Here is an 18210-nt window from a genome sequence, read left to right on the forward strand (position 1 = left end):
AGCCTGAGGAGTCAGGCTCCATGGGCAGAAGGTGTAAATAGTCTATTAATAACAGTTTCTGGGAAATGGCATGGAAGGCTATAGAACACACAATTTCGGGTTACACCCATACAGTGATGAACTGGTCCCAGTTGTTCTAACTAGGACGTACATCTTGGAAGGGTAGATATGGAAGAAGTCTATAAAGGATTCTGTTTCAGGTAACATGAAATAACTAATCCAATTTTCAATTAAATAAACTTTAATTCTGTAGTTTTATGAAGTATGATCTTCAATAATAGGGTTGTGACTATCAAAGAATAATGAACAGCTCGTTCTAGGTGATGTACAGTGAAGAGATTTGTCATAAATATTACTCAGTCATCTACTTGGAGCCACATCTGCAGCTGAGATAAGAACACTGCACCAAATATGCTTGACCAACACACAAAAAAATTTTGGGATAGGGTTTTTCATGGTTGAGTTGACAGGGTGATAGAAACTATTTCTCATCAGTTGTAAAGCAGCAGGAAACACTATTTTCTAAACAAATTTGTGTTACCTGAAGAGCATTTTGGAAAATTTAATATATTGCCTCTCTTTTAGAAAAGGAAGTAACATGGTAAGATAAGGGTATTACAGACCACTGTATGGATCAGGAGTCAAGACTTCTGTGAAAAGGCTAAGAAACAATACCCAGAGTCAATCCCCAAACCCTGCAAAACAAGAAAAATGAAACTAAAGCAAGTATCATTAGTTTAGCTCATGCTTACCAAATCAAACAAAAAAATCAAATATTAAACAGTATAGTCAATTTTCCCTTCACTGCTACATTTTTCTTTCACCACAGAAGGAGATACAAGTGAAATCACACTTTGAGTAACAGCACGGAAATTCAAGATTTCTTTTGAAAAAAGAAATTTCTTTGTGCAATGATGAACTATTTCGGCGATCAGGGAAAAGACAAGTCTAAGGAAATTACTTGGCTTGCTTTGCCTCACAAAATGAGGACACAAAATATATTTAAGCAGTGGTTATGGATATCTTAAGGAGTAAATTTCATCAAGAAAGGAGATATCTTAATCCGAAACACCATCGGAATCACATGAAAATATCAAACGTAGCAGATTGAGGCTGAACACATGTTCTGAAGATCAGAACAAGATTTTGAAACAACTTCAAGACTAGAGACAAACATTTGAACCTGTCAATTTCTATTACGCTTCTAAGTCAGACACTAATAATTTTAAGTAAAAAGTTTAATGTGTCAGATGATGCATGTACAGAAGGATAACACTGTAATAGTTAATTCACTTTTTCCCCATCTTCAGTGGTAGCCACGTAAAAATACTGTCTCCTCAGCAATTATTTCCCCTCTCTCCCTTACTACTTGAAATCAATATACCGTTTAAAAAACAAACTTTTTAAACATGAAGGACACCACTACAACCAAAGTAAAAGTCAACCTCTTCTTTTTCTTGCAATAACACAGACAGAATTCAATATGCTCATCATCATCATGGTTGGGCTTCACGAACGAAGATTTGGGAAAGGCTCTACCCACATTTGTTACAAGCTGGTGGCTAATAAGGCCGAGATAGACATGTCCGATTGCAAAAGGCACAGCAGAAAGACTCCTTAGATGGTATATTCTGCAAGGTACGGTTCTTTCTGCGTTGTCTTTTCTCCTCGAGAGTGATCCTGCGTGCGTTCTCATAGAAGCAGCCAGCATTACAGATAGTGTGTCTCCAGATCTCCCAATTTGAGGCCAGAGTAGACCAGTTATGGTGATCAATATGGCCAAGGCTGAGATGTTGTTTCAGGGAGTCCTTGTATCTTCTCTTCAGGGCTCCTCTCTTGCGGCAGCCAGTGGCAAGTTCACCATAAAGCAAGATCTTAGGGAGGTGATGATCTTTCATCCTTGAGACGTGCCCTGCCCAGCGCAGCTGTGTTCTCAGCAACATGGCTTCAATACTTGTGACTGCTGCTTGTTCTAGAACAGATGTATTAGTCACGTAATCAGTCCGGTGGATGCGTAGGATTGAACACAGACAGCGTTGATGGAAGCGTTCTAAGAGTCGCAGGTGGTGGCGGTAGATGACCCATGATTTGGATCCATATAAAAGAGCAGACAGCACAATGGCTCTGTAAACACTGATCTTTGTGCTTTTCTTCAGGTGTTTATTTCGCCAAACTCTTTTGTGGAGTTTTCCAAAAGCACTATATGCCTTTGCTAACCTGTTGTCTATCTCTCCATCAATCTTACCATCTGAGGAGATGAGGCTACCTAGGTAATTAAACTGCTGGACTGATTTGAGCTCTGATTCGCCAATGGTGATGTGGGAATGATGGAATACTTCCTGAGGTGCTGGTTGATAGAGAACTTCTGTTTTCTTTAAACTGACTTCCAGCCCAAAAAGCTCAGCAGCATCTGCAAAGCAGGATGTTAAACGCTGCAGGGCTGCTTCTGTGTGGGCAACAAGGGCAGCGTCATCAGCATAAAGCAGCTCCCGGACAAGATGGTTTAAGGTCTTGGTGTGGGCCTTCAGTCGCCTTAGGTTGAAAAGGCTTCCATCAGTATGATATCGAATGTAGATACCGTCCTGATTATCGAAGTCTGCCGTGGCCCTTTGGAGCATCATGCTGAAAAAGACTCTGAATAGGGTTGGTGCAAGAACGCAGCCTTGTTTCACACCACTGGTAATTACAAAAGGCTCAGAAAGTGCATTGCCATAACTGACTTGGCCATGCTGATCCTCATGAAGTGAGATGATCATTTTGAGGAACTTGGGGGGACAGCCTAAACATTCCAAAATCTGCCACAGACCTTTCCTGTTCACAGTATCAAAAGTCTTGGTGAGATCAACAAAGGTTACATAGAGACCTTTGTTCTGTTCCCTACATTTCTCTTGCAGTTGTCTGAGAACAAATACCATGTCTGTGGTACTCCTGTTGGCTCTGAAACCACACTGACTTTCAGGTAGAATTCCTTCTGCTATAGGAGGTATTAATCTGTTCAAAAGTATTCTTGCCAGGATTTTGCCAGCAATGGAGAGCAGAGTAATACCACGGTAATTTGAACAGTCTGATTTAATTTCTTTCTTCTTATACAAAGTGATGATGACTGCATCATGAAGGTCTGATGGTAGTTCACCGAGCTCCCAACAGCGCACCACAAACTCATGAAATTTAGCATGGAGTGCAAGGTCCCCATGTTTCCAGATTTCAGGTGGAATTCCATCAACCCCAGCTGCCTTGCCAATTTTCACCTGCTGTATGGCCTTGAGGGTTTCCCCCGAAGTGAGGGTAATATCCAATTCATTCTTCACTGGTTGTTGAGATGGACTGAATTGCTGAGTCTTGAACTACACGGCTTGTACTGAAAAGAGTCTGAAAGTGTTCAGACCAGCGATTCAGAATGGAGGTTTTATCTGTTAGAAGTGTTTGACCATCAGCGCTGAGTAGAGGGCTTTGGACCTGGTATGTAGGTCCATATGCTGTTTCAGGGCCTCATAGAATCCTCTGTGATCACCTGTATCTGCACATAATTGAGTTTTTTCAGCTAGATTGATCCACCACTTGTTCTGGATGTCACAGAGTTTCTGTTGGAGCTTGCTGCATGCAAGACAAAAGGCTGTTTTTCTTGTGTGACAGGATGGCAGTGCAAGGTGTGCTTGGTGAGCATTCTCTTCTTCAACAATTCCTGGATCTCTTGATTGTTTTCATCAAACCAGTCCTTGTTCTTCTTGAAGGAGAACCCTAAGGATTCTTCAGAGGACTGCAGGATGCTGTTTTTAATATGGTGCCAAAGTGTTTCAAGGGAGGGATCTATAGAATCTATGGAATGGTTTTCGAGCCTAGTTTGAAGATTTGCCTGGAATCTCTCTCACTGTGGCTGATTGGAGATTGTTAACTTGGAGTCTCCTCCTTGGGATGCTGCCCCTTTTGGGTTTGAACTTGAGATTGAAGTTAAGTTTGCAGCGCACAAGTTGATGGTCTGTTTGGCATTCTGCACTGGGCATCATGCAGGTGTGATGGACAATGCGAACATCTCTCTGTCGCACCAAGACATAATCAATGAGATACCAGTGCTTAGATCAAGGATGCATCCAGGTTGTCTTCAGACTGTTTTTCTGCTGAAAGATAGTGTTAGTGATGGTGAGCTGTTGCTCTGCACAGAATTCTAGCAGAAAGTGACCATTATTGTTACAGTTTCCAACACCATGCTTGCCTAATACTCCTTTCCAGGCTTCAAAGTTCTTTCCTACTCTGGCGTTGAAATCACCAAGGATAATGATCTTGTCATCTGCAGGCACCTTTTGGGTAAGGCAGCGCAGGTCAGAGTAAAATTTATCTTTTTCAGCAGGGTCAGCTTGGAGAGTTGGGGTATATATACTAAAGAGGACAACGTGTTGGTTGTTGTGGAGTGGAAGGTGTAGGGAGATAATGTGATCAGAATGACCTGTCGGCAGATTTTCGAGTTTAGGAACAATAGAGTTTTTGATCTGAAGCCAACTCCTGAGAGATGCCTTTTGGTTCTGGGTTTACCTGACCAAAAGAGTGTGTAACCAGCACTGTGTTCTCTAAGGTTGCCTTCCTCGTGAAGGAGAACTTCACTGAGAGCAGCAATGTCGATGTTGAGACGTGATAGTTCGTGGGCGATTAGGGCAGAGCAACGCTCAGGGCGTCCACTATTCTCAGAATCAAGCATGGTTCTGATGTTCCAGCATGCTAGAGTCAGTTTGGTTTCACCTTTGGAGGCAGGTGTACGCCTTTGTCTCTTGATCTTAGTGTGACCACCTCAGTAGAAGATGCCCATTGGCTGCGGTTAACCAACTGGGTGAAATGTGGAGATGAGCTTTGTTTAGACCACCTTTTCCAGGCCCCTCTCTGAGTGGAGCAAGCAGTGCTGTCCTTGAAAAAGGCTGCTTGGTCCTTCAGGGTGCTGCCCCAAGAGACTGTCATCTCCGGGGTCAGTCTCTAATGACCAATATCCTGAACGACCTGCATGCAGGGTTGGGGCTGCGGCTGCCAGTGCACCTTTCACCTCCCGTTTCGACCCTCACCCGTTGCTACAGGGCTTTGTGAATGTGGGTAAAGCCTTCAAGCCTGTGCAGTGGATTTTTTAGGTGAGACACAGTGCGCACTGAACTGGACCCACCCTTTAATCCTAAGGTTCATCTGCCAGGGCCGAGCGAGATTGGACAGTGGCAGCGAGGTCCTCAGGATGTAGGTTTGATTAGAGTGACCTTCTCTTAGATGGATGCCTTACAGGGCTAAGAGAGCTCCATCTGCCCCGGTTTGGGATTAGAGTTGTCCTTCTTCTAGGATGACTGCCAGAAAGCTAACAAGCTCATCCTGCCCAAGGATGTATTGTATCTGACCCTACGGTTTTGACCTGTCTGGCATGGGCCACCCTACCAAAGGCATGTACCATCGCCAGCATAGCTCACAACCACACAGGATTACACAGGTTATATTTTTACTATTAAAACGACTAGGGCAAGTCTTACACTTCCTACTTTTCTGCCACCTATCTATATTCAATCACAAGGAAATACCCAGGAACAACCCTTTGTCCTGACTACCCTTTCAGGATGTAACAAATATATCCAGAACATACCGAACCAGGGCAGTAGCCACAGGTGAGCCAAAAGCAAACAAATGAACAAAACCCTTCTGGTCCCCATACCCACCTAGGGCTCGAGTACCTCTCAAGGCCCCAGCCCAGCCGAGACCCCTAACCCCCCAGAGGAAACCATCATCCACTCTGACCTTATTCTCCCCTCACCGTGTTACCTCATATCTTCCCATGCACCGTTTACCTGCAACACTTCATGCAGGGCTGCCCCGCCTGCCCACCCTCCAGTCCGAGGACCCCCATGGCCCACCCAGTACCCTTCCTGTCCCCCTCCCCCAAACGAGACCAGCAAACCTCTGTGTGCTCCGAGGCTTCCACTCTCCTCTCTCAGGAGGGCGCAAAGCCACGCCAGCAAAGCTCCCTCTCTTCTTTCCCTGCCGGGGGAGAGGGGTAGCCCCACACGGGCTCAGGGCCCGGGGCCAGCCCTGGGCCGCACGGCTTCCACGGGGGGGCACCCGGGGCCACAGTGTGGCTTCCAGGGGAGGTTGCCCCTGTGACCGCCGCACGGCTTCCAGGGGAGGATGCCCCCGTGGCCGTCACACGGCTTCCAGGGGGAGGACACCCCCACGGCCGCCGCACGGCATCCCGAATTCAATATGCTACAAAAGCAGAAAACAGTGTTGTATTCATGAACATTCACACTAACTTACTTTCAGATTACCTTAGCAAAGTGCTTCTTCAAGCTTCATCTTAATATTACAAATTTCACCTTATCTGCAATGTTTAACTTACTACTGCTGGGACAAAAAGTGGAACAGCCAAAATTACTAACATTTAAGTTTCATTTGCAAAACTTGCTTGTAAGCTAAAACCTCCATGCAATTCTCACACTAAAAAGAGGAATGAAATACAACAGATCAAGAAGATCCTCATGAACAAACTATGGAATACACGTCAGCTTTAACAAACACAATTTGTCACATTTTAATAAAGTCTGTGTAATTTCTTGCAGTAAAAATTAATTTTTTTAATCCCCTTCTTTTTTCCTGCCCTATGTTTACCGAGAGAGAAGGGGGGAAAAGAGAAAAAAATGCTTTCTCATTCTCACTCCATAATGCTAAGTTAGGGACTGCTGCCACCACAATCATTTACACATTTCACCCTCCTTCACTGTGGAGCAATTTCACCAAATCGGCAGACTGGCTGTACGTAGCAGTACTTTCCAACCACTAGTGAAGCCTGAGACCACTACAAGCTAAGCACAAAGCAGAACCCCAGCAAACATGTGTTACTCCAGCTTGTATCTCGGCGTAGAACATCAAAAATGGAATACATTGCAGTCACATACCAGACTCATTACAGACAGGGCAACTGCAGAGTCACTACAGACAGAGAAGTGTGCATTTAATAACTCAGCTTCAGCACTACACCAGGAAACAGCTGTGCTGTCAAAAGTTAGGAAGCAATAGTATAAGGCACAAAGAAAGAGCCTAGACTTTTTTCCCCCCATGCCAGGCACCTATAAAATTAGCCCAGACAAAACTTTAAAATAAATAAAATTAAAATTAATATTAAACAAACAAAAAAATATAATAAAATCAAAATAAATAACGATAAAAATCATAAAATAAGAAAGTGTCTAGCTCAAGTTCTGCAGCAATTACAATCTAACCAGACTATTTTCGTATAGTAGAAATTTATATCAGGTTTTCTGTGCTGCTCCTGCTAACAGTGGAACAATAGCAAATTCCTTTACTAAAGTCTTTAATCTGGCCTTAAACATGTCATAAAAACAAAGGCTACTGAGTTCTGGAATAAACTGGTTACACAAATGTAATTCACCTGATCACTCCCGCTCTCCTATAAAGATGATCCTTTCCCTAGAATTCCTACTAGCTTTAACCATATTCATCAAATCTCTACAGCATTAAAAATCTTCTCTCTCTCTCTCTATTTACACAACACTAAAAATAGCCATACAGCATCTCTGGAAGGGTACAATACTCTTCAGGAGTTGAAAAAGTGACTCCCATGAGAACTGAGCTCAAGGCAATCTCTGCACTGTCTGTGTCAGTGGACGTGAGAGCCCACACACAGCAAGGCAAAAGGAATCATCTTCTGGAATATTGGAAGGGCAGAGAGCAGAGCAAGCAGATGCAATCAAAGCATTTGCAATTTCAGTTCCATGTTTTTTCTATAAACAGGTCAAAAAAGAAAAAAATAGGCCTAATTATTAAAACAGAATCCTGAAAGGACCATGGAATATAAAATAATATGCACTCACATTTAACTGCTGTGATTTTTTTTGAGATTTTCATTATTCAGTTTAAGTAGTTCTAAACAGAAGAAATACATTTACCATGATATTTTTAATATACTTAACTATAAACACTATTAACAATTTCACAACCCCTAAGAATCAAGTATAAAAACATGTAACCCTACCTTTTTTTTTCCCCAAGTCCACACCCTTCACAAATTATAGAAGGAAACTCTCAACAATGCAGCTCTTTAATCCATGACAAACAGGGCTATGAACTTTAAGCATCACCTTGTAACAAAGCTACCTTGCAACATCCTTCTGAGGGCAACCTTTCTTACTCTTGTCCTAACAGTCTGTAGCATTTACAAAAATAAAGTCTCCATCATCATTTTCACCTTCACACAATTCTACAGGAGAAACATGAATTTAATAGCTTACTGATTTTAAATTTTGAAAGTACCTTCTGAAAAATTAAAATATAGCATCCAGAGATATTTCTGAAAGACTAATGATCATTTTGTACTTCCCTAGAAGTTCAAGAATCAACCTCTGCCTAAAGGAAGGATACTGCTGTCCCTTTATCACTTTTGTGGTCCTTTTCTGAACTCACTCCACTGAGTCACATCTTTTTTTTATCAGGGAGCCTATAGCAGTGTTACACAGCCTGTACTGTGACAGTCCTCCACATGAGGCCTCACCAGGGCTGTAGAGGAGCAAACTGAACTCCCCTCCACCTGCTGGCAACATTTTTCCTAACATGGTGTCAGGAGATGTTGGTTTCATGGTTTGCTGACTCATGGTTGGCTTGCTTTCCAAGAGGACCCCCAGTTACTTCTCTGCAGCTGGCATGTGCAGCTACTACTCACTAGAGACAGGACTGTCAGTGGGGAGGCACGGAACAGATTGCTCACAGGCCAATTTGGTCAGCAAAATGTCGGCTCATTACAAGAACACTCATTATATACTGCTGCTACACCCGGACGTGTGATTCTTCTTCACACAGCATTGGATACATAAGAGCAACATACTTTGTTGTCCACTGCTAATTGGACCACAACAGGTGTCCATATGAGCTGAGGGCACACGTTCACCCTCTTGAAACTCCACCTTAACTTTGGCAGGGAGCCTTCTTTGTTCTAACTTCAAAGGTTGAAGCCATACTAGCTATGCAGTTCTTTTACTGTCTGTACCCAGCCATGCCAAGGCAAGGCCTACAGAAATACAAAGGAAATTGTTAATACACGATCTCTATTCTCCCAACACAGGACTTTGCGTTTTCCCTTTTCTTCATGAGGATCCTCTGTCCAGTTCTCCAACCTGTCCAGGTTCCTCTGCACGGCAGCACAAACATCAAGTGTGTGTGTATCATCCAGTTCTCCCCATTTTTTATGATCTGCAGACTTGCTAGGGGTAAACTCCACCCCACTGTGCAGGACTTCAATGAAGATGTTCCATAGTAGGGGCTCCAGCACTGAACCCTGGGGTGCACAGAAAGAGATGCTTCCAAATGATCTGTGCGCCCTGATCAGAGCCCTGACAAGCTGGGCCTCACCATTCAGCCAGTTTTGGATACACCTCACTTCTCTACACATACTTGTCAGCTTCTCTATGATGATATCATGGAAGACAATGTCAAAATCGTTACTGGAGTCAAGATAAACACCATCCATTGCTTTCTGTTCACCTACCAAGCCAGTCACCTCATGTAGAAGGCTATTAGCTTGGTTAAGTGTGATTTCCCCATCATAAAGGCATCGTGACTGCTCCCACTCACCTTCCTGTCCTTCAGGTGTTTGGAAAAAAGTTTCCAGGATCAGCTGTTGTACAACCTTCCCACGAACTGAAGTGAGGCTGACTGGCCTGTGGTTCCCTAGATTCTCCTTCTTACCCTTCCTCGTGACAGGACTAACATTTGCTCTCTTGTCATACTCAAGAACACCTTCCAATGACCATGAGACTTCTCAAAGATAATGAGGAATGACCTTGCAATGACATCAGCCAGATCCCTCTGCACTCACAGAAGTATCCTGTCAAGGTCTATGGACTTAGAAGTTACTTCATTTAAGTGATCTCTAACCTGATCCTTCTACACTGAGAGTGAAGAAAAAAGCACAGCAGAACTAAAGATGACAAGGATGTGAGATCAGAGACTGACCCCGCACAATTTTAAGGGTATGTTAACTTGTCTAACCAGTATTCAGAGGCAAAGACAGTCTCACTAGTACTGAACAGATCCAACTCCAGAGAGGTCTCCTGAAGTGTATAAAATACAAATACTTCCCTAGCTCAGAAAGGTGTCTCCAATATTTAAGACAGGTTTCATTATTGTTGATGAGACACATTTAGTAACACTTTGTAATAAACAGCTTTTTTTTTCATAATATTTTAGTATGAAGAAACAGATAAAATAGTGACATCAGTATAATAAGGACAAGACTAAGCAGTATAATAGTAAAATAGCCAAAAAACTTACACACTTTAAAAACTTGATTTACTAGAAGTTTGTGTGCTTTTGGCCATATTACTAACTACATCCTGTTTAAATAGAGCTGACCAAAATATTGTAGGAAAAACAGATTTTAAACTAATGCTAAACATTGGGGGAAAAAAAACCTGACAGCTGAATTCATCATCAAAAGATAAGGAAAAACAGTTCTGTATTTTCAGCTTCTATACTCTCATTCTCTGTGGACAGTCTATATCATTTTACAGGAAACGGTTTCCACGGCACTTGAGTATTTCAGAGATTGTCAGAAGACCATTAAAATAAAAAGCAATATAAACTCAACTAGCTAGGCATACTTGAAGCTTGTGAATGGAATAGCAAATTTAGTAACAGGGAAGAAAAGAAAGCTTCAGGCCACAAATTCACAAAGTTAGAAGAGAGATACAAATTTAAATTTCCTGATGCTCCCTGAAGACCAGTTTAGAAGTTCAGTCTATTGATTTGCACAGAGAAAACCATGAACAGAATAAATGTTAAAAGCACACAGATATATGCACATTCATATCTTTCAGGGAAGTCTAAAATTATCACGGACACATATGTAAGTGGCACATTCCTATGATCTTTTACCTAATGCCTCACAGATTATTATTACATTAAGTATATATAACATTAAGTACAGCACACCATAAACTACATGTAGGAACCTTAACTACACACTCATTTGACAATCCACCCTCATCTTGTCATCATAATTTTTAGTATAATTTTTATAAATGTAGCAAAAGAAGATTGTAAACCATCAGAATTAAAGTATACTATAGTGTCATGAGAGGAGCAGAAAGGCTACATTCAGTGTCTCAAGTCTGTAGCTACTCTGGGCTGCTTTGCTTTCTTGGTAATGAGCTCCAGCAAGTGTATCAAATTCTTATTTCATCAGAAGGTAAACGAAGCATATGTCTGAATTTCAGAAGGTCCGATAAGTCAGTCTGTATGATGCCTTAGAAAAGACTGACCATCTAACAAGAAGAGAAAAGAGGCACACAGTTTTCTAGGATTAAAACTGAATGTTTACTATCAAAGATATGCCAAATACCAACTGTACTGCATTTCATCACAACAAAAAGATAAAGGCATTTGCCACAGTCATTTCTTTTTTCTGAAGAAGCATCATCATAGGCAAAGTTCTCACTAAGACAGTGCAATTCTAGAATAACCAAGCTACAGAGTAAACTCTCCCTTCAGTCCTCACATCATGGGCCAGCTTCAAATGTTTACTTCAGCCACTTAGCATGAGCCACAGAAAAACTTCTAAGTGTTGGTCTGAATTAGGCAAAGAAACTATGTGCACAAGTCCCAGCCATCAGACTACACACTCTCCATATACAGAAATATTCAGCACTTTTCTGGAGGCCTAAGCAGGCCTTCAAAATAACCCATTCCATCAAAAGTTTTTTCTTCTGCCACAAAACACACCTTATGTCAAAAAAAACCCCTTCCTTAAGTGGTTTGCACCACTGTTATCACTTCCTATGATAACAGATTCTCCTCTTCTGTTATCTCTAGTCAAGAGTAGCACTAATTTGAAGTTGCCAAGTGTATGCGCTAAACAATACTTTTGTTCAAACCCTGTCTCAATTTTCATTCCCCTTTTAAAGACACATTTTATTAGATATCTTCCTTACTACTCTGCAATTCATGTAGTTCTAACAAAGCAAAATAAGCTAATTTCAAGTTATTTTGCTATCCAGAATTTGCATGTTAATAAAACAGAAAATAATATTCAAACCGTTACACAAGCTTTACGAGTTTTTGAAACTGGAGGCATTTCTACCGATCACAAATTGCTGCAAAAGCATGACTACTTCAACTAAAGATTCTTTCTTTCTTTTTTCTCCATGTAAATGAACAGCCACAACAACAAAATAAGTTTACATCTTTGCAATCAAGCTTTTAATGCTCTGAAGGCTAAAACGTTCATGTCACCCCCAGCTGCGTTTCAATGTAAAGTCATCTTTCAAAAAGGTTAAGTTTGCATACAGCAATTCTCTCAGGTTTTTTGGTCCTCTAAAATTTATTGTCAAAGACTCACACCTTCAATAAAAGAGATCAGAACCTTTAAAGGTCTCTCCCATTGGGTCAGGAGACATTTAAAGTTCTAAAATAGTTCAGCTGAAGCCTCTTCTTTTTCAACCATGCTACTGCACAGCCAGACAAAACCTCCAGGTTTAGTTATGCTGTCCCCATCATCCAACACAGCACTGACCTGATGAGTATTCTATCAGTGAACAATCTGGAAGAACAAAAGATATCCAGACAATTTATAATTTATCTTCTTGCCTCATGTTTTAAAAAGAAATATAGCAACTAAAGCTTCCTGTAGAACACTGAGAAAAGAACAAGGTCTTCTGTCAAATCTGACGACTTCCAAAAGTCTTAGGACGTGCCTAGGCATGAGAAGTGTACAAATTGCAATGGTCAGTTTTTTAACCATTTAAAGCCAACACATTCTCTAGCACAGCCACAGTCCTAACACCTAGCTTTACAGAGACTTAGCAAAAAAACAAACAAACAGACAAAAGAGAAAAATGAAAATCCGCCTTCATTTGTACTCAGGGCCCAAGCCCTTTGTTTTACATAAGGATCTAGAATGTTGGCAGACCTGGGGGGGACACTGGTATTCTAGACATCCCAACCACTGTGCTTTATCATATGATCACCTTTTCTACATATACACACAGTTCACAAGCAACAGGCATTATATCACTTCTGTGGGTCAAATATAGATGTCACAACAATCAAAGTTAGTAAGTTCTTTAAATAACATTATCAAGATTTCTTATCCAAAAAAAGTTTTTCTTCTGGCACTGTACCAAAATGTAGAGTAATTAAAAAAAACCCCAACATTATTTCATAACATGAAATAACTTCATATTTGAAGGTAAACCATAACCAGGTTTCTTCTGCTTGAAATTCTACACACTTCAGTGTCTAATGGTTCTGCTAAATGGTACTGATCATCAAGCAGAAAGCTTGAGAAATGCTAATCTCTTGCCCTTTTGCAAGGTTCAAAGTCCAAAAGCTGAAGTGTGAGTTCAGTAACATCACCGTCCCAGTCAGCATACATTACATAATGAGGAATTATTTTCCCATTTGGAGTCTTCACAAGGACCGGAAGAAGCAGAAGTAGAAAAAGGCAGAAGTTCTGCCATATCCTGAGCATATAAAGCAGAGAAACAATTCTCTATATCAGATGTTTCCCTGACTACGTTTACCCAAAATATGAAAGGAGGTGACTGTGTAAGAGCTGATAGCACCACATAGGGCATCATCATCAGTTGCTATGTAGTAATTACTGCCCAAACACACAGAGTAACAAAAACCAAAACAAAACACAGGCCAATTCTGAATCATGTTTATTTATAATAAGGTCTCCAAATATTTCTCCTGTTCTCTCCTCCACCTAGCAGGACAGAATTTACTCCTACTACTAAAAACATAAGTAAAAGGAACTTCCTCTGAAGTTATTGATGCATTGTCACCATTGCACTGTTTTATCCACACATTTTAAACAGAATAACCACATTAGAATGGAGGGGGGGGAAAGGCACATAGAGTGCATTAACTTGTGCAAAGCTAAATATCTGCACAATTTGCCTTTATCATTTTACAGCTGTAATTCCACTTCAGCTTTGCTGCAATATTAAAGGGTGCTTATTCTCAAAAGTTCCCACCAACAGTTTTTTCACACAGCAGAGCAACCTACACCATTCTTAAGAATTGGCCAAAACAAATGTACTCATTTTACGATTCTACCAAAATAAACACATCAGTAAAAGACATAACTGCTGACAGTTATTCCTCTACAAAAACTATGTTTACATCAGGCCTTAAAGTATAAGCTCTTGGGGGCAAGAACCTTATCTTCAAAGTCACCTGCAAACCACTCAACAGACTGTCAGCACTTAAAAAATAAAAACCTGGGGAAAAAATTAAAGTTGACCAGCAGGCTTGGCATTTTCTCCTCAATAGGCCTCACCCGTGTATGAATTTTGTTTAGGATACAGGGCACTGCTGTAAAACATGCCCGAATCCTTGCAGAACACTTACGCACACAAATAAAATACACTTTTGTAGGATCCCAGAAGGGGTAGTGTGTATGTCTCAAACACCAACAGCTGGATGGCTGTGGAGCCAACCAACGATTGTTGCTATAAAACAGACAAAGGATAGCTGGTACTAACACTCCCAAAAGAATGGGATGTGACTGGAGAAGGGGCCATGCAGAGCTCATGACCGCTTTTTCTTTCTCTCTGTTGCCCTCTCTTGAGTTTACCTCTTCCTTTGTCTTTCACCCTTTATCCAAACCCCACTGCCATGTGCTTATATAGTGCTTATATAGTAGGAGTAACATACCAGTTTCAATGCCAAATGTATAATTTACTAACAAAACTTTGTGATTTTTTGGTGAGCCCTCTGACTTTTGTTTTTCCTTCTGACCAATGAGTATTTACAAATTTTGGGTGCTTCCTTCCTCTTAAGTGTGGGACGTCACAACTTCCCAAGTGTAAACATGGTAAAAGAATAAAAACATTACCCTACCAACATACAGAGAGGGGGAAAGACAGAGCTAATTACATGAAGCTAAAAAGCAAACTCTTCAAAACTTCCAGAAGGGAAAGAATCTAGATAAAGATGTCACCCAAAATAGTTAAGTGTGGGAAGATTTCAGTGAGAGCCTCTTGAAGAGAGATAAAAGTATCTCACAGCACTGAAGTAGCCTGAAGAAAAGAGACACATCACTTTTTCTATGACTTAAGAAGTGAACACCTAGAATAATATCATGAGCATAAAACAGACGACAATCAAATGAAATGACCACTCACACCTAAACTCTCCATTTACCAAATGCTTTCAAACAAAACACATTGAACCAAGCACAGGAATGAGGAAGATGACTCTTTTCTATTCCTTTGGTTCCTTCACATGTGGCTCACCTTACCAGTCAATTCCCAGCCACACCAAGACTCAACACAGAAGAATCACAAGCCATAGCCAGAGATCACAGAAACAGCCTCCTATTCATGCTCCACAGTTTCCATGTTTTCAAAACAACAAAACTGAAATACAAGTTAAAATTACAAAACAGCGAGATCATCCAAAGCAGAAAACCAAAGCTAGTTCAACTTTTAGATACTGACAACACATAGAATATAACTTTAGTGAGTCCAAGAATTTATAAAACTGATGTAAATGCAAGTCCTTCATTTGTGGTCGAAATAACAAGCTACAGAAGGAAAAAAACACTGTAGTAATCTTTAAATACAGTTTCACATGCTTAACTTCACTTTTTCTACAAGGTTTTAATACAAGCCATCTTCCCAATCATCTTTGCAGTGCCTTTAGAGAAAACCTTTCTTTTTTTCATTAGTTCACTACTACTAATACTCCAGTGTTGCAGAAACCCTTAAAAATATCTTTAAAAACTGACAACTAAGGTAAACGTGACGTGTTTACCAGACTCTCAGTTTAAGGTCTACCCAATAACACTTTAATTATTTAAAGCTTTATGAATCATCAAGAGGGGATAGAGAAGAAAGAACTTAGTAAAATTACCACTGACTTTTGAATTAAGTTGCTCTGTTCATCTTAATTTTCTTTAAGGCAGTAGCAGCTCAGCTGAATGCAAACCTACAAAAAAATATTATAAACATATTAATTTCAACATTTAAATTTTATCCACAGAAATATTTAATCACCATACAAGAAAGGGAACTGCAATACATCTAAAAATAACATATAAGATTAGCCACTTCACCACTAGATTTTGTTTTGAATTCTTCCAAGACAACAGAGTGTTTTTGTAATGCTATACTTGCAGACCAGCCATACTCATTCATTCATTCCCATTACAGAATAAGAAAATACATTGAACCCAAATGTAAAATATCAACACAGTAAAAATCTAGTCTGCATAGACAGTAAAATGCTTTTTGGTAAAAATTAGCTGGCTTTCACAAGTGACAAAGAACAGTGGAAAGAAAAAAAAAAAAGAGTAAAACCCCACCTACATTAGTACCACCTCGATGCTGCAAAAACATCTAATACAAATGGGAAGACTGAGACATGCAAGCCATCCAGCAGACTCGTTCAGATGTACGTAACAGCTCATTGCTGAGATTACAACATCAACATGAAGGTTAAATTCCGTATGGATTTGGTCTAGATGTATCTACTTTTTAATCTCCCATAAAAATCCTACCTACACGCTTCTCCTTGTACATGTATTCTTCAAATTCATAAAGAAGCATTCCATTAATTATAAAAAGCAGGAAGTAAAAATTAACAAGCTCATTTCGAGGTTCTCGAAAACAAACCCCAAACAACAACGTCTAGGCAATAAACACTACCATTTTAACTGTTCTGTTGATAAAAGGTTTATTCAACTGTAAATGGATTTATGAACACTACAACACTTACCTAATTCAAGAGGACGACACAAGGTGTTAGCACTGTGAGATCTGTATTTTTCCAGTTTGTTTTCCTTGAGATAATATCCCGAGTTCCCGTTGATACTACATTCGTAGCACTCTGACATAAATTTGACCTCACAGAAATCAGCTATCCATCCTTCTTTTTACAGATTCAACGAGGCTATTTACAAAGTTTGCCAACGGTCTGTTTTAAAAATCTTTTCTTGTCTCTGACAGCTTTTTGTCTTGTCTATTCCATGTAAATATCACTGTAAGAGGCATCGGCTCCAGGTAAAATATATACACGTTTTACACCACAAACTGTGAAGCCAAAAATCCAACTTTCACATACGAACCGTAGAACATTTCCCAGCTTCAGGTAACAGAGGCGTTTGTAAACAACAGCTATCTGGATACCTCCATACTGCTTATTGGCAACAACATTTTTCAGCAAAAATACTACATAAAGTATAAAGGAAAAAATGATAAACAAACGTCTGTTAGATTCTTCATTTAGAAAATGGGTCTCACTGCAAAATGGAAGAAGGTTATGTCAAAAAATCTAAAAAATAAAGTAAGGGGGAAAAAATATCTGCCATGAAACTTTTCAGCAATGTCTACACAGTGAGTCAGGCCACATTTAACCTGGATCCAGTTAACAAAACTGGTTATGCCTATGACTCAGCCAGAATGCTGCCTAGAAGTAAGCATACCTAAAAACAACAAAGCACTTCATTTTGGCAGCTGAAGTATTCAGAATTTGATAAATTTAGCAATGTATCCATGCCATGAGGACAAAAGATCCCAGGGTGATGTGCTCGGCACTGACTGAAGAAAAAAAAATCTCACGACTTCTTCAATTCTCTTCTCAGATGCCTACTGATTGTTTGAGAAGCCTTTTCAGGACGCAGCACGCAAAAATAATCCCAGAACAGTGTCCGGTATTTCTCCCCTTTCACAGGAAGCAACTGCTGCAGGTCAGCGTGAACCTTTTTTTCTCCTCTACCAGCTGGAGCAAAAGGCTGTAAAACATCCAGGATTCCCTCTGTCGTCCACGCCGCCTATGGTAAAAAAAGGCAAAATAATCAGTGTTCCTTTACGAAATCTGGACTGGTGCTAGACAAACACAAAACAACAATACCCCATAAACCTGAATCTTAAAAACAGAAACAAACAGAAACCTGGATCTTAAAAAGCAAACACGGATGCCAAACGCGAGAGCGGAAGCCTCGGTTACACCTCCACTCACATCCCGGAGAGGGCGGCAGGGATGTTTGACGGAGAGCACAGCCTATCAGCGACACCCTTCTTGTTTCTCATTCCCGAAAGAAAAACGGCAGGAGAGGGATGACGAGAAAGGGAGGGTGGGCTTGGGGACGGAAGAGAAAAAATAATCCAGAGGGAAAGAAAAGGGTCATTTCTCGTTTTACTGGGAAAGGTGAACAGCTGTCCAGAAGGCGCCGGGCGG

General features: G+C 40.6%; 1 protein-coding gene across 5 annotated transcripts in view; it reads right to left on the bottom strand.

Moving 5' to 3' along the window:
• The window catches only part of GPBP1 (GC-rich promoter binding protein 1), a 44755-nt gene extending 26602 nt beyond the window's left edge, over positions 1-18153 (bottom strand). Inside the window, exons 1-3 of one of the 5 annotated variants that reach the window (XM_029958445.1) lie at positions 17924-18153; positions 16750-17803; positions 15893-15960 (exon numbers count right to left, since the gene is read on the bottom strand). The gene's annotated coding sequence lies outside the window, so the exon portion shown is untranslated. Of the gene's footprint in view, positions 1-15892; positions 15961-16749; positions 17870-17892 lie in introns of those variants that run through there. The other 4 variants (XM_018069419.2, XM_018069418.2, XM_018069416.2 and 1 more) reach the window with 4 other exon arrangements.
• Between the last annotated feature and the right edge of the window lie 57 nt (positions 18154-18210).

The sequence above is a fragment of the Manacus vitellinus genome, unplaced genomic scaffold (assembly GCF_001715985.3).
Source record: "Manacus vitellinus isolate BGI_N305 unplaced genomic scaffold, ASM171598v3 scaffold_157_pilon, whole genome shotgun sequence".
Classification (NCBI taxonomy): Eukaryota; Metazoa; Chordata; class Aves; order Passeriformes; family Pipridae; genus Manacus; species Manacus vitellinus.